Source organism: Euprymna scolopes, chromosome 14 (assembly GCF_053919585.1).
Source record: "Euprymna scolopes isolate OS-2025 chromosome 14, ASM5391958v1, whole genome shotgun sequence".
Lineage (NCBI taxonomy): Eukaryota > Metazoa > Mollusca > Cephalopoda > Sepiida > Sepiolidae > Euprymna > Euprymna scolopes.
The window spans coordinates 96157823-96170878 of NC_136495.1; the positions used below are offsets into that span (position 1 = coordinate 96157823).

Here is a 13056-nt window from a genome sequence, read left to right on the forward strand (position 1 = left end):
GCTTTCTTGCTTGTGTAACGTAATCCCCCATTGAGGAGCGTTAGAACTACGCTGAAGTAGCTTTTTATTCCCGGGTGACGCCAGATAACCCAAGGATTTAAGATAGAGATGATAAATATATATATTTTATTTCATGTCAAAATAGATATTGTTTGAAACCAGAGAAATATATCTTTGCAGCTAAAAAGTTGATGACAGGAAATTTCACTTATAACATTGTCTGGCCTTAAATGAACTCAAGGTTGGATGTCAGAATTGACATCTGGCCTTGGAAATTGTGAGAATTAGTAATTCAGATTTCAGGTATGGGAATTGTGCCCACCCAGGGACTTGCAGCTTGCGATTTCCTGGCGAAATCTGATTGGCTGGGGGAATTTCCACCCCATCCGCATACCTTACTATATATACGACTATCCTGCGAAAATTAGTTGAGTTGCAGTTGGGGATCGCTTGTTGACTTCGAGAAAAACAGACTGTATAGAGACGTGACCCTTCCACCTTCCTCATCCATCGCTGTCTGTGAAGAGATTTGAGACTGTGAAAAAAAGTTATAAAAACTGAATGAGATTTGTAAAAACATTTGTACATAATTCTGCGAAATTAAGCTTCTGTAGATTAGACTACATGAGTTGTCTTTCTTCCTGCCTGCTGCTTCGATATTCGCTTTCAGCATACCAGATTTCATGTAACAACCTCGGAGAAGACTAGACTACACGAGCCGAGAATTCAAACCACCTTCTCCCATGAGGGGTTACAGTTTGGTGACATGACCAGGATAACCTTATGTTACCACGGAAGAAGAAAAAAAAATGGTGCTGGGATTGCATTACAATCTTACAGTTGGTGATATTGACCCGAAAAAAAAAAGAGTCAGACTTAATATTTCTCATTTTTTTGTTACCACAAAAAAAAAAAACGGAGTTGGTATTGCGTTATAATCTTACATTATTGGTGGCAGAAGAAAAGACGTACTAAGAAAGAGACAGACAGACGGGGATATTTAAAAACAAAGGAAACCGATAAAGAGACGCTTGAAGAAGACAAAAAAAAAAACAGCGCCTGAAGAAAGACTTTGAGCCAGAAAAAAAAATTTGTACGCGTGAAAAGGACATTTTGTTTGGAAAAAAGAAAAAAACGTTTTAACATTAAAAAAAAAAGAGAGAACAGAGAGAGAAAAAGAAAACGCCGGTTGGAAAAGAAAAAAAGAAAACGTTTAAACATTTTGAAAAAAAGATGGAAAACAGAGAGAGAAAGAAAGAGACACTTTTGACCGCTTCACAAGTGCGCGTTGCAAAGCGACGAGAGAGAGATAGAGAGGAAGAGAAGAACAACACAGGCGGGTAAGTGAACTTTTTTTTTTCTTTCTACTGTTTGTGGAAATTGGCCTACAGAGAGTAAGAAAGATCAGAGAGAGAGAGAGAGAGAGAGAGAGAGAGAGAGAGGCCATAAGATAGCGTATTTTTGCTATCGCTGTGAAATTAACGGCTGGTCGTGCATGGTTCCAACCCCATAGCAGTAATAAAAGTGAATTAATGAAAGAAAGGGGTGATTTTTTGCAGGTACAAGCGAAAGTTGTCTTAAAAACGGACCAATCACTGTGGCGTGGACGTTTTCCTGCTGGGATTGAGTTATTTTTTTTTTAATTAAAAGGCTTGAGAGAGAAGGAAGAGAAAGTTTGTTGTTCTTAATGCTAAAACAATTGATTGTAATCCAATTGACGCTTAAATGAAGCTTATATATTTTTTCTTTATCGAATTAAAAGCTTGAAAAAAAAAGGAGAGAAAGTGGAAAAAGTTTTTATTGTTTTTGTCTAAATTTTTTGTTGGTGATTGAATAATTGTTTTTTTTTTTAATTATTCTGTTGGTGTTTGTAATTTTTCTCCTGTGAAGTATTTGATATTACGTATATTTTAATATTTTAATATCATGGGGGCGTAGAAAAATACTCCAGAATAATGATGAGATAAATAAATCTTTGCGAGAATATCTAGTTAAGACGTAAGAAAGGATCGCGGTGATGCAGGCATTATAACAACAAGCAGGGATCACGTCTGGAATGGTGGAAATGGTGGCAGAAGTTAGGGTGGAATTAACTTTTTACAATGAAGGAGAGAAGGCCTTAACAGCCCTCTCAACGATGGTGACTTGCGAAGATATCAAGAGACAACCCGGCAGCCCAGAGAAATTCCTGGAGGGTCGGAAGATTGACTTGATTCTGGTTGACGTCACCAGGGGCCAACAACAAAAGGTTCAAATGACCTTGAGTGACATGCGGTCAAGATTAAATGAGAACTGTGGGAGAATGTCTGCCTCCTGGGGAACGAGAAATCGGAAATGGGATGATGTGTGGCCCCATGACCCATCCGATGTGAGGTTAGAAGGAAAACTGAGTACCCTACCTCGAGAACAGCTTAATACAAGGGTAGAGTTTTGTTAACTTATTTTAAAGTGACTATTCGTTCTGTCGAGAGCAAGTTAGCTCCGATGATAATGATTTATGACTGTAGTGGCATTGCAATTTTAGATTGTGAAGGAAGAATTCCGATGATTGAATTTAGTTGACAAAAAAGTTTGTTCTTTTTAAAAAAAACGAGAATACTATTTTAAGCAGTTCGTGAACTTTGACAAAACATTTTAGCTGGACATCGGCTGTGTATTTATGTAGCGATGTTGAACACTGTTGTGAGAATTAAACTGTTCAGAGTTGTGTTTTTATGCATTCAAATGAGAAAATTTGGAAATATTAAATCTTGAAAGTTGAATTAATTTTTGAAAGAAAATTGTTTTTGTTACCTCAGTCTGGAAGGATTTCGTTACTAAACTGAACAAATTTTAGTTGAGTTCAGTTGAGAATAATTAGAAGCATTAATTTCGGTGACTGAACTGACTTTTGGAGGAATTTGAATTTTGCCTCAGTCAGGAAGGATTTCTTAAATTACGAAATAAGTGTCAAAGAGGCCGCAAGACTGAATGAAAATAATTGGAAATAATTATTAGCATCACTGAGTGAAGTGTGGTACACTCAATTGTGCGTGAAAGGTGATGCATTATTTTTTAGATGGATTTTTTCCCTTGCGAGTAACTCAGGTGCGTGATGTTCGCACCTGGAGATATTAATTGGAAAAAAAAAACAGAATTTCTCGTTACGATAACTAGGTGTTAACTGAGTCTCCTTGAAGGGCGCAACCCACGAGGTCGTTAAATATCATGCAGTTTGGTAATTGAGTTTTTTTTTAATTAGTTGAAATGAATTACGGAGCAGTTAAATTGAAATTTAAGTTGAATTTTGGGAGTAAGAAGTTTGCTGATCGTGGTGCATTTCTGGATACGGGTCCATTCGGACATGCTGCCTGGAAAGACGCTAGGGGCGTGTGGATAGCTCCCTGTAGTTGTTTTATTAATCGTCCATTAGGAGACACATGTTGAAATTGAGGTCGTTGTCTGCACGAGCGTGTGTGTGTCACACGGAGAGAGAAAAGAGTTATTATGAGAACATGTTTTGAAATATCGAGGGGGATTCAATACATTAGGGAGCGTATCTAGCTTCCTGTAGTTTTCTTTTATTATTTTGACTATCCACGAGGGTACAAAGTAATTTTAGTGAAACTTAATTGGTTGTTTAAACAACCTGTGACAAAAAGGTGCTTAACTTTTTGTAAATAGTTGTGTACTGACAGACGGAATTTTCCTCGCTTTGTTTCAGGGATAAGCGTGATCAAGCTGGTGTATCTGTGGAGACCAGAAAAGATGGTCTGTTAGCAGAGCGGCGAGCGATAGCTGGCAGAAGGAGGGAACTGTGTAACGTGATGTGGACAGAATTGTTAACCCTCGGTGGCCCTGAGAATCCCGTTCGCTCTGCTTGTAGTTAGGAAAAATAGCATTGATGAGCGCTCCGCCTGGAGGATGGTTAGGGAGATCGATGCCTGTCAGTTATAGCTGCGTTAATGAATACAAGAGATATTTGGAGGAGTAGGATAATATATCCGAATATTAAACTCTTGGAGGATAAAACATTAGTGTTTGTGTTTGAATTATCGAAGAGGATTCAATAGAACGAGGAACTAAATACAAGGTTTATCAAGTTGTACCTTATTCACTGGACACACGCAAGTTAGGGTTAGTAGCCAGTTACAGAGTGGAGTCAGAATATGTAGCGTTTAATATGGCAAGAGACAGATTCATGCTGTTGAATCAGCGAGAGGCAGGAATATGCCGAAATAATAGTCTTGGAATTTGCCGGATTACAGAGTCCGTTGTATGTCAGGGGAGATCTCTTTTCTCTCTGTTTTAACTAAAATTCTTGCAGGCCGCTGAGCTGAGAACCGTCGAAAGAAAGTCCCAACGATACCTTGAATGAACGTCTATTGAGGTGAGAAGAAGTCCTCAGTGAAAGAAAATCTTACAAGATGCTTATGAAAGAAGACTTGAATTGTGAAATAAAAGGTGAAGGTTCAACTACAACTGCTTAAGGTGAGAAAGATTCCCCTAGCTCAATAAAAAGTGGGTCCTTTGAGAACCCTGATTAGGGCTGCATACCCTGTATTACGAGATTGTGCTGTTGATAGCAGTGAAGTGACAAAAAAAGCTTGAAGAAAAAAAGAAACTCTTGTAAATTGTGACTGTGACTCTGTGGAAAAAAAAATTGAACTATGATAAAATCGATGAAAAAAAATTGGAAAAAGGGGAATAACTCTTATAAAGCCTTGGAAAAAAATGTCGAGTCATGTTATTTGAAAAAAAGGGACAAAACTTTTAAACAAGGGAAGTAACTCTTATGAGCTAAATGATGAACTTAATGCATTTTATGGAGTGACAATTTTTTAAATGATGATTATCTTATCTTTGAATTATTAATGTGAATTGAAAAAAATAAAGAATATATAACCAAGAAAAAAAATTGCATGTGAAAAAAAAAAAGAAACTGTATTAGCCCTGACGAACTTTGAATTTTTTACATTTTTGATGATTTTACTTTGAACTTTTACATTTTTGATGATTTTACGAACTTTTTTGAATTAACTTTCTTATGAACTTTTGAATGGAAAAGGGGGAAAACCCTGCATAAAAAGGGTGGATACGGGATTGTGTATATGTTATCTTGTTGACGGATAATTTGAGGATGGAGAGAGGGTTCTGTGAAATAAAAATCTGACGGCGAACTGCAAAAAGGGATGGAGTGGTGTGTTAAGGAATTAGACTCCATTGGTTCTACGAAGCAATACAATACCTATACCTCTCCAAGTGGCCTCTCTCCTCTGGGGAACGAGATCTTCCCCACACTAAGAACCGATCCTGGGTCTGGCAATACCCACATGGGGAGACAAATAAATAGAAGCATTAAAAATTCCCTACGTATATTTATTAATACACCTCTTTACCTAAACAAACATAATATTAAGAATACCCAAACAGTCTAAGACTGCAACGAAAAATCACAATACTAAAATCTAAGAATCCAAAAAATAAATATCAAAATTGAATGAAAACACCCCTACCCTTACTTCAGAGGAGCTGCCCCCCCTACCAAACACACATTAGTAACGACCTTGAATCACAGTTACCTTCTTAGGGAAGAAAATAACTTTATAATACTATAAAACAGAACATACATTCTTCAAACCAATAAAAGAAAACACACACACATCCTACTCTATGCACCCAGTTGACCAAGTACCAACTGTCCTCTTGTTACATGATAAGGGCTGTCCCCTGTTCATGTAAGTATAAAAATAGAGAGATTAGTTAAAATGGAAATAAGAGAAAGCAGAAATCGAACCCTGGACATAAGTTTTAAAGAACAATAGGTTTAAATGGAATGTCCAGTAAATTGTTAATTCGGATGAAATAAATAATAAATAAACTATTCAATTGTTAAAAGAATGTGGATAATAAAATATGAGTTAAATAAATTAGATATGTAGGTTAAATTCCTTTGTGGAAACTACACAAGGAAATAGGTTATTGGGAAATCAATGTCGAAAACGTGCAAAGTCGCGCATGTTAAGACACGTGAATTTTGCTCACGTGGCCGGGATGCATGGAGTTCTCAATATAGCAGGTGGGAGTTAGTTGGTCGAGAGAGAGTCGGAGAGAGTCGGAGAGAGTCGGAGAGAGTCGGAGAGAGTCAGAGACAGTCAGTGAGAAAACTCAGAGACAGGCGGACGTCTGAAGCGAGACGTTACTTCAGAAACTAAAATGTGAAACTTTGAGTCCTTAATGAGGAAGTCGACCGGTCGTCAGAAAATAAATTCATCATGTGTTTGTGATAAAGCTCATCTTTGTGTTTGTGATTTCTACAAAAAGGTAAATTGTATTGTTATTATATGTCTGTGTTATAAAATGTCATTACAACAACATCTCTCTCTCTAAGATACAACATCATATGTAATAAGACAAGAACTCTCACTAAGGCACATATCATTACTAATAAGAACTCTCACAAGAAAGATCATCTGTAACTATATAACACTCTCAAAGATCATCTGTAACTATATAACACTCTCAATTTTTTTTTTATTTTTACATCTACACAACCACACGGCTAGAAAGATCAGGCTAAAAAACACAAAAAAAAAATCTCTTTTAGTCAGCCCTTCACGGCCGATTTCACAATTATTTATTTTTTTTATAAGATCAGAACCTTTCTGATCTTTGTGGCATTTACTTTTTGGGTGTAGGGTATTCCTATAATACACATCAGCTATTTTCCAGCCACCCATATGCCGCAGACTAGAGGTTTTCACCTTTCTCGAAATGGACGACTTCCTTCGTCTCAAAAGTGCTCTGATCTCTCTTTCCGCATGGTTAGTCTTATCAAGTATGGCTTTGTTTTTTATTCTATAACTATCTCATACGGGACATACCAAAGCTCATATACTTAAATCTTTGTGGTTGGCTTCAGAAGTTTAAGATATACCTTTTTTTCTCTCATACGGATTCACTCGGATTTCCTTGCTTGGATTCTTGAAACTTCGACGAGGATTTAGAAATATCACCCCTAACTAACTAACACGTTTCCTGCGACCAACAACTTAATTGCGCCTAAATTCTATCTAATTGCCCGTTTTTTTTGTGATTTTTCTTTCCTCTCACCAGAGCCTCCAAGATCCAGCAGATATATCCCACATTCATGCGTCTCTAAAAAAAAATACAAGGTTATATCTTTCTTACGTAATCTACGGCATATTTTTGCCTGTCTCTTACTTCATTAAGCTATATGTGATTGCCTCGGGACTACCTCTCATCGGTTTACTGGTCCCCTTAAGAATTTTCGTATTCTTTCCAACGCCTGTTTATTAACTAAGCCAAGACTTACCACTTTGCTTGGAGTCGTTACGTGCAACTAGCTTATTTTAAGCACTTAATTAACCAGGTTCCCAAATTTTTCGTATAGGGGCACTTCTTGTGCTTATCAATCCCTACCAAGTCACTTTTCTTGGAGAAAAAATTTTAGGATCTCTAAAAAAAAACAACAAAACCAAATGCTAAAACAAAACATCTTTCTTACGGCGTATCACATCTAAAAACTCTCCAAATGCCCGTTTACGTAATTTTAATTCTTGTCCCCCTTCTAAAATTCTAACTGAATCTGTACGCCAACCATACGTCTTAACTTATTTTCTACTAGATCATTTTAATCTAATGTATATTTACGGATAACTTTGAATTCTTGCTGTGAAAATCATAACATTACATACATAAGACAATTTACAATATTTGTTCAACATCATAAAAACATTTTCAAAAAAAAAATACATTAATACATTTAAACATTTTGCAACAGTTATAACTTTTTTTTTTTTAACAACAAAAAAAAAATCATCTGTAAGAAACAACAATTCAACAGTCTGTCCAAAACAATTGTCCCTTTTTTTTCAAAAACAAAATAAATGAACACGCAAAAGCCGAAAAGTTCACTATGAACACAAAATGCATTTCAAAACAATTTACACGCTGTTTCATAGAGAGTACATGCGACCTTTGAAATTCCTGTTTTGATTGACAGATTAAATTCAACAATTCGTCCAAACGATTTCATATCAAAACAATAATAATGGGTGACACAATCTCTGCCTTCGCGTGTATGTGTGTGTGTGTGTGTTTTTTTTAACAGACCAATTCATTTATCAATGAATTACGCATGGTGACTTGTTTACTATTTTTTTCCATTACTACGAATTTCTTTTTACGGCATATCGGCCTTTTCTTCTTTTTCTTTTTAATATTTCTTGTATCTTTTGTTCTCTGTGTGCGTGTATGTTCAAATTTTTTTTTTTTTTTCATCATTTTTTTTTCTTCGCATTTCTGTGATCGTGTAATTTTTTTTTCTTTTTCCGTGGTATTATTTATTTATTTTTTTAATTATGTTGGACCCTTTTAAAACGTTGTGTTTCTTTTTCTTTTTCGAATTCTGTGATCGTGTGATTTTTTTCTTTTTCCGTGGTATTATTTATTTATTTTTTTAAATTATGTTCGACCCCTTTAAAACGTTGTGTTTCTTTTTCTTTTTCGAATTCTGTGATCGTGTAATTTTTCTTTTTCCGTGGTATTATTTATTTATTTTTTTAAATTATGTTGGACCCCTTTAAAACGTTGTGTTTCTTTTTTTCTTTTTTTTTTTTCGTGGTATCGACCCCAGGTTCGGTTTCTGCATCGCTGATGCAAAAGGTTCATGAACACCAAATTGAGAGTTGTTATATAGTTGTTTCATTAAAGAGTCTTAGAGAGAGACTATTATAAGTGATGCTTTTTCTTGTGAGAGTTCTTATTAGTAATGATATGTGCCTTAGTGAGAGTTCTTGTCTTATTACATATGATGTTGTATCTTAGAGAGAGAGATGTTGTTGTAATGACATTTTATAACACAGACATATAATAACAATACAATTTACCTTTTTGTAGAAATCACAAACACAAAGATGAGCTTTATCACAAACACATGATGAATTTATTTTCTGACGACCGGTCGACTTCCTCATTAAGGACTCAAAGTTTCACATTTTAGTTTCTGAAGTAACGTCTCGCTTCAGACGTCCGCCTGTCTCTGAGTTTTCTCACTGACTGTCTCTGACTCTCTCCGACTCTCTCCGACTCTCTCTCGACCAACTAACTCCCACCTGCTATATTGAGAACTCCATGCATCCCGGCCACGTGAGCAAAATTCACGTGTCTCAACATGCGCGACTTTGCACGTTTTCGACATTGATTTCCCAATAACCTATTTCCTTGTGTAGTTTCCACAAAGGAATTTAACCTACATATCTAATTTATTTAACTCATATTTTATTATCCACATTCTTTTAACAATTGAATAGTTTATTTATTATTTATTTCATCCGAATTAACAATTTACTGGACATTCCATTTAAACCTATTGTTCTTTAAAACTTATGTCCAGGGTTCGATTTCTGCTTTCTCTTATTTCCATTTTAACTAATCTCTCTATTTTTATACTTACATGAACAGGGGACAGCCCTTATCATGTAACACTCTCACCTCCACTCAAGCAAGAGTAAAAAGGAAAAAAATGAGAAAAAACAAAGAAAGATAAACAGAAACACAAGCAGAGAGAGAGAGAGAGAGAGAGAGAGAGAGAGAGAGAAACATAAGACATCAGTCCAGCCCAATGAACCAGTAATAAAAACTGGACATACAAATGAAAAGTAGAATCGTGTACGCATGTTTCCACCTCTTGGAACATTTCAAATGAACTACGAAAATGTTCTTTTCATTTTTAACACGTCTTGAATATATTCTAATCATTTTAAATACTTTCTGAAGAGGACGCTTCACAGAACGTCTGAAACGCGTTAAAAACAATTTCAATGATTTAAAAACATTATTACAATGATCTAAACATAATTTTCAATGAAAAACCAAAACACGGAATAATAAAATAATGTTAAAAAATACACATTGTTGGTGAACACCCCTTATTTAAATATACATCTTTCTCTTAACCCATTTTATATATATATATATAATCATGTACTTAATAGAAGAAGTTTATTAGGCAAGTGCAAATGTAAGCTTCAGTCCAATATAGGTATTAATGTTTTTATTTATCCCAACCAAATAAAAAAGCTTGATATGACAGTATGAAGTAGAACTTAATACCAGAAGCATAAATGGGAACTGCAAAACCAAAATTTACATGTAAAATTTATTTTCAACAGAATATCTCCACTAAAAAATAGGGAGTGAAATATCATTCCGCAGAGTTTCAAAGAATGTAAGACTCTTCTCTTCAGAGGAAAAATAAATTTGACATGTAAATTTCGGTTTGCAGTTCTCATTTATGTTTCTGGTATATATATATATATATATATATATATATATATATATATATATATATATATATATATATATATGAAATCGCCCAATCATTAAAGATTCAATATATTTTTATAACATAAGATTCAAGCAATCATGCCTGGTTGATAACTTGAATTTTGTTTTATATATATATTGAATCTTGAACAATTGGGCGATTCCATTTTTTTAAAAGGATGAAAAGTGAATATATATATACATATATATATATATATATATATATATATATATATATATACATAATATATATATATATATATATATATATATATATATATATATATATATATATATATATATATATAAATGTTTAGAGGTACAGAATTTATATATAGTTTTAAAAATAATAGGCGGAAGTTTCTCGAGAGCTCTTTCGGCTATCATCTCGTCAGGAGAAAATCGATAGCGAACAAAATAATATTGTGTCGAAAAATAAAGAGTTCTAATGGGGAACTTATTAAATGTGCCAAAAGTACGGGGACACTAAATAAATTTATTAACGTTTAAAAACGATTAAAATACTGGCACAACGAGGGAGGAAAAAAAAAAAAGAGCGGGAGAAAAGATTATTGTGGTGCGTCAACCTTCTTTGTGCCGGCAAAAAGAAACATCAAACGCATTGTTTCTCTTTGGGGAACTTTGAATCTTTTCTCCACCAAGTTTGATAACTCCAACTTTAATATTGCTAGTGTCTTCTGGTGTCAGGTGTAAGTCAAAGTTCCAACAAAAAAAAAAAAAAAAAAGAAAAAACGAAAAAAACAAGTTATTAACACAACAAGTCTCTTAGAATTTCAGTAGAGGCTCCCATCTTCGTCAAACAGTTTGCGACCTGTTCCTGTCCCCTGATCCATTCAATTTGGATTTCTTCCTTTACCAACATTTCCTTTACTCTGGCCACATCAACTCTTAAACGTCTTTCACTTACAAGATTTGATGATTTTAAGGTCTCTACCAAAGATGTGTTGTCTGTTTTGCAAAGTACTTCAAGCAACTTGGATAGTCTGAAGATTTATTGCTGCATGGCAACTATCAATACACCTGCATCAGCAGCTTCACTGAGTCTTGGACACCAATGGGTGCTTTGTTACTTGGTCAAGTTTTTTTTACTGACCAGCATATAAAAGCCAGTCTATTCATCTTACCATAAACAAAGATGATAAATTAACCCTGTGAGGAACCATCCTCCAAGCTGGCATAAGTAGCATCAGAATAGCAAACCACACTCCAATCTGAAGGATTTCCCAGCAGTGGAAAGGATATAGAATCTATCTTTGATTTAAGCTTTAATAGTGACTTATTGACTTCAAAAAGTAACTTCACTTTAGAAGATTTTCCAGTATTACTCATCCTACACACATAAATATTTTTTATATCTATTGAAGAAATAGACGACACATAATTGTTTTGGTTTATAATGATCCCATCTTTCATTTGTCTAATGCACAATCCCAGAAATTTGAAGGTTTCATTTTTATGCATTCCAACCTTGAATATTTTCTTTAATTATGAAATCACATTTTTTAAAAATAATCATTTCCACAAAATATAAAGTTCTCTCCATGCATTGCCAGAGTACCCATCAAGTTCTCGGATAAATCATGCCAAAGAAACATTGCATTGTCATATGCACTTAACATTCCTTTTAGTTTAGTTAATTCCTGAGTAACTCTCTTGTACTATAAAGGAGGTACATCATTCAATCCATAAATATATCTTTTCAGCTTTCACACTTGTGACTCTTGACATGCCTCTGATGGTCGTCTGAAAAATACTCCTCTCTCTAGCATATCATCTTTCAAAAATGCTGAGATGAAATTACAAGACGTATAGCTTCATGGCTGCATGTTGGAGAGTCTATTTTTAGATTATGTGAATTTTCTTCATAGCTATGTGCTACAAGATGAGCCTTCATTATCTTTTTGTTATCCTTAATTTTCTCTGTTATCACCCATCTTGTTGATATGCATTTTTGACCTATGTTAGAGATACATTCATACACTTCATGAGTTTTCAGGTTTTTTATTTCTTTCTCCTTTGCATCAGTCACATCTTTTGCTTGTTCTTATTCAGTTGTGAACAAAACATGTTCTCCATGATCTCCTGTTACTTGGGGAAGTTCTCGCCACTGATCAACCTTATCCCAATTGATGCACACTGGACATTCATTTTCTGTAGCTGGTTCTATATTCTGTCAATGGCTATAATTGCCAGTAAATTTTGGTTGTGTACTCATAATCTTTCCTTTTTTCCACTCATTACTTCTAATAATTTTATATTCCGCTATTTTCCCTTTACTCGGCCTTGTAATATTGTCTTTTAGTTCCTGCCTATTACTATTGGAATTTTCACATTTCCTCTTCCAAGACTTCATCCATCTCATTTAAGGGAATTGTATTTTCTTTATTCCTTGGCTTTCCAAGATCCTTGTTTACCTTCATCAAGTTACATGGATGCATCCTGTAGAATGCTCTTCCATGTCAGATCAATACACATTGACCCTCTTTATCCAAAACTTTGGCAGGACAATACCATCCTTTATAGTTTTGTCTTTTATAGTAAACACTGTCCCCTATCACAAATTGTTCATACATATAATCTTTTATATTAAATCGCAGTGCTCTCCAAATTTTTTTCACTTGATTCAGCCTCCATGAACCTTTTTCTTGCAGAATGAAAGGCATTTGAATTTATTCTAACCATATCACTGGTTGTTGAAGCATCTAA

General features: G+C 34.6%; 1 protein-coding gene across 9 annotated transcripts in view; it reads right to left on the reverse strand.

Moving 5' to 3' along the window:
* Positions 1 to 13056, reverse strand: part of LOC145293177 (interferon-induced GTP-binding protein Mx1-like) — a 200974-nt gene that overhangs the window by 69368 nt on the left and 118550 nt on the right. The gene's annotated exons all lie outside the window — the stretch shown is intronic.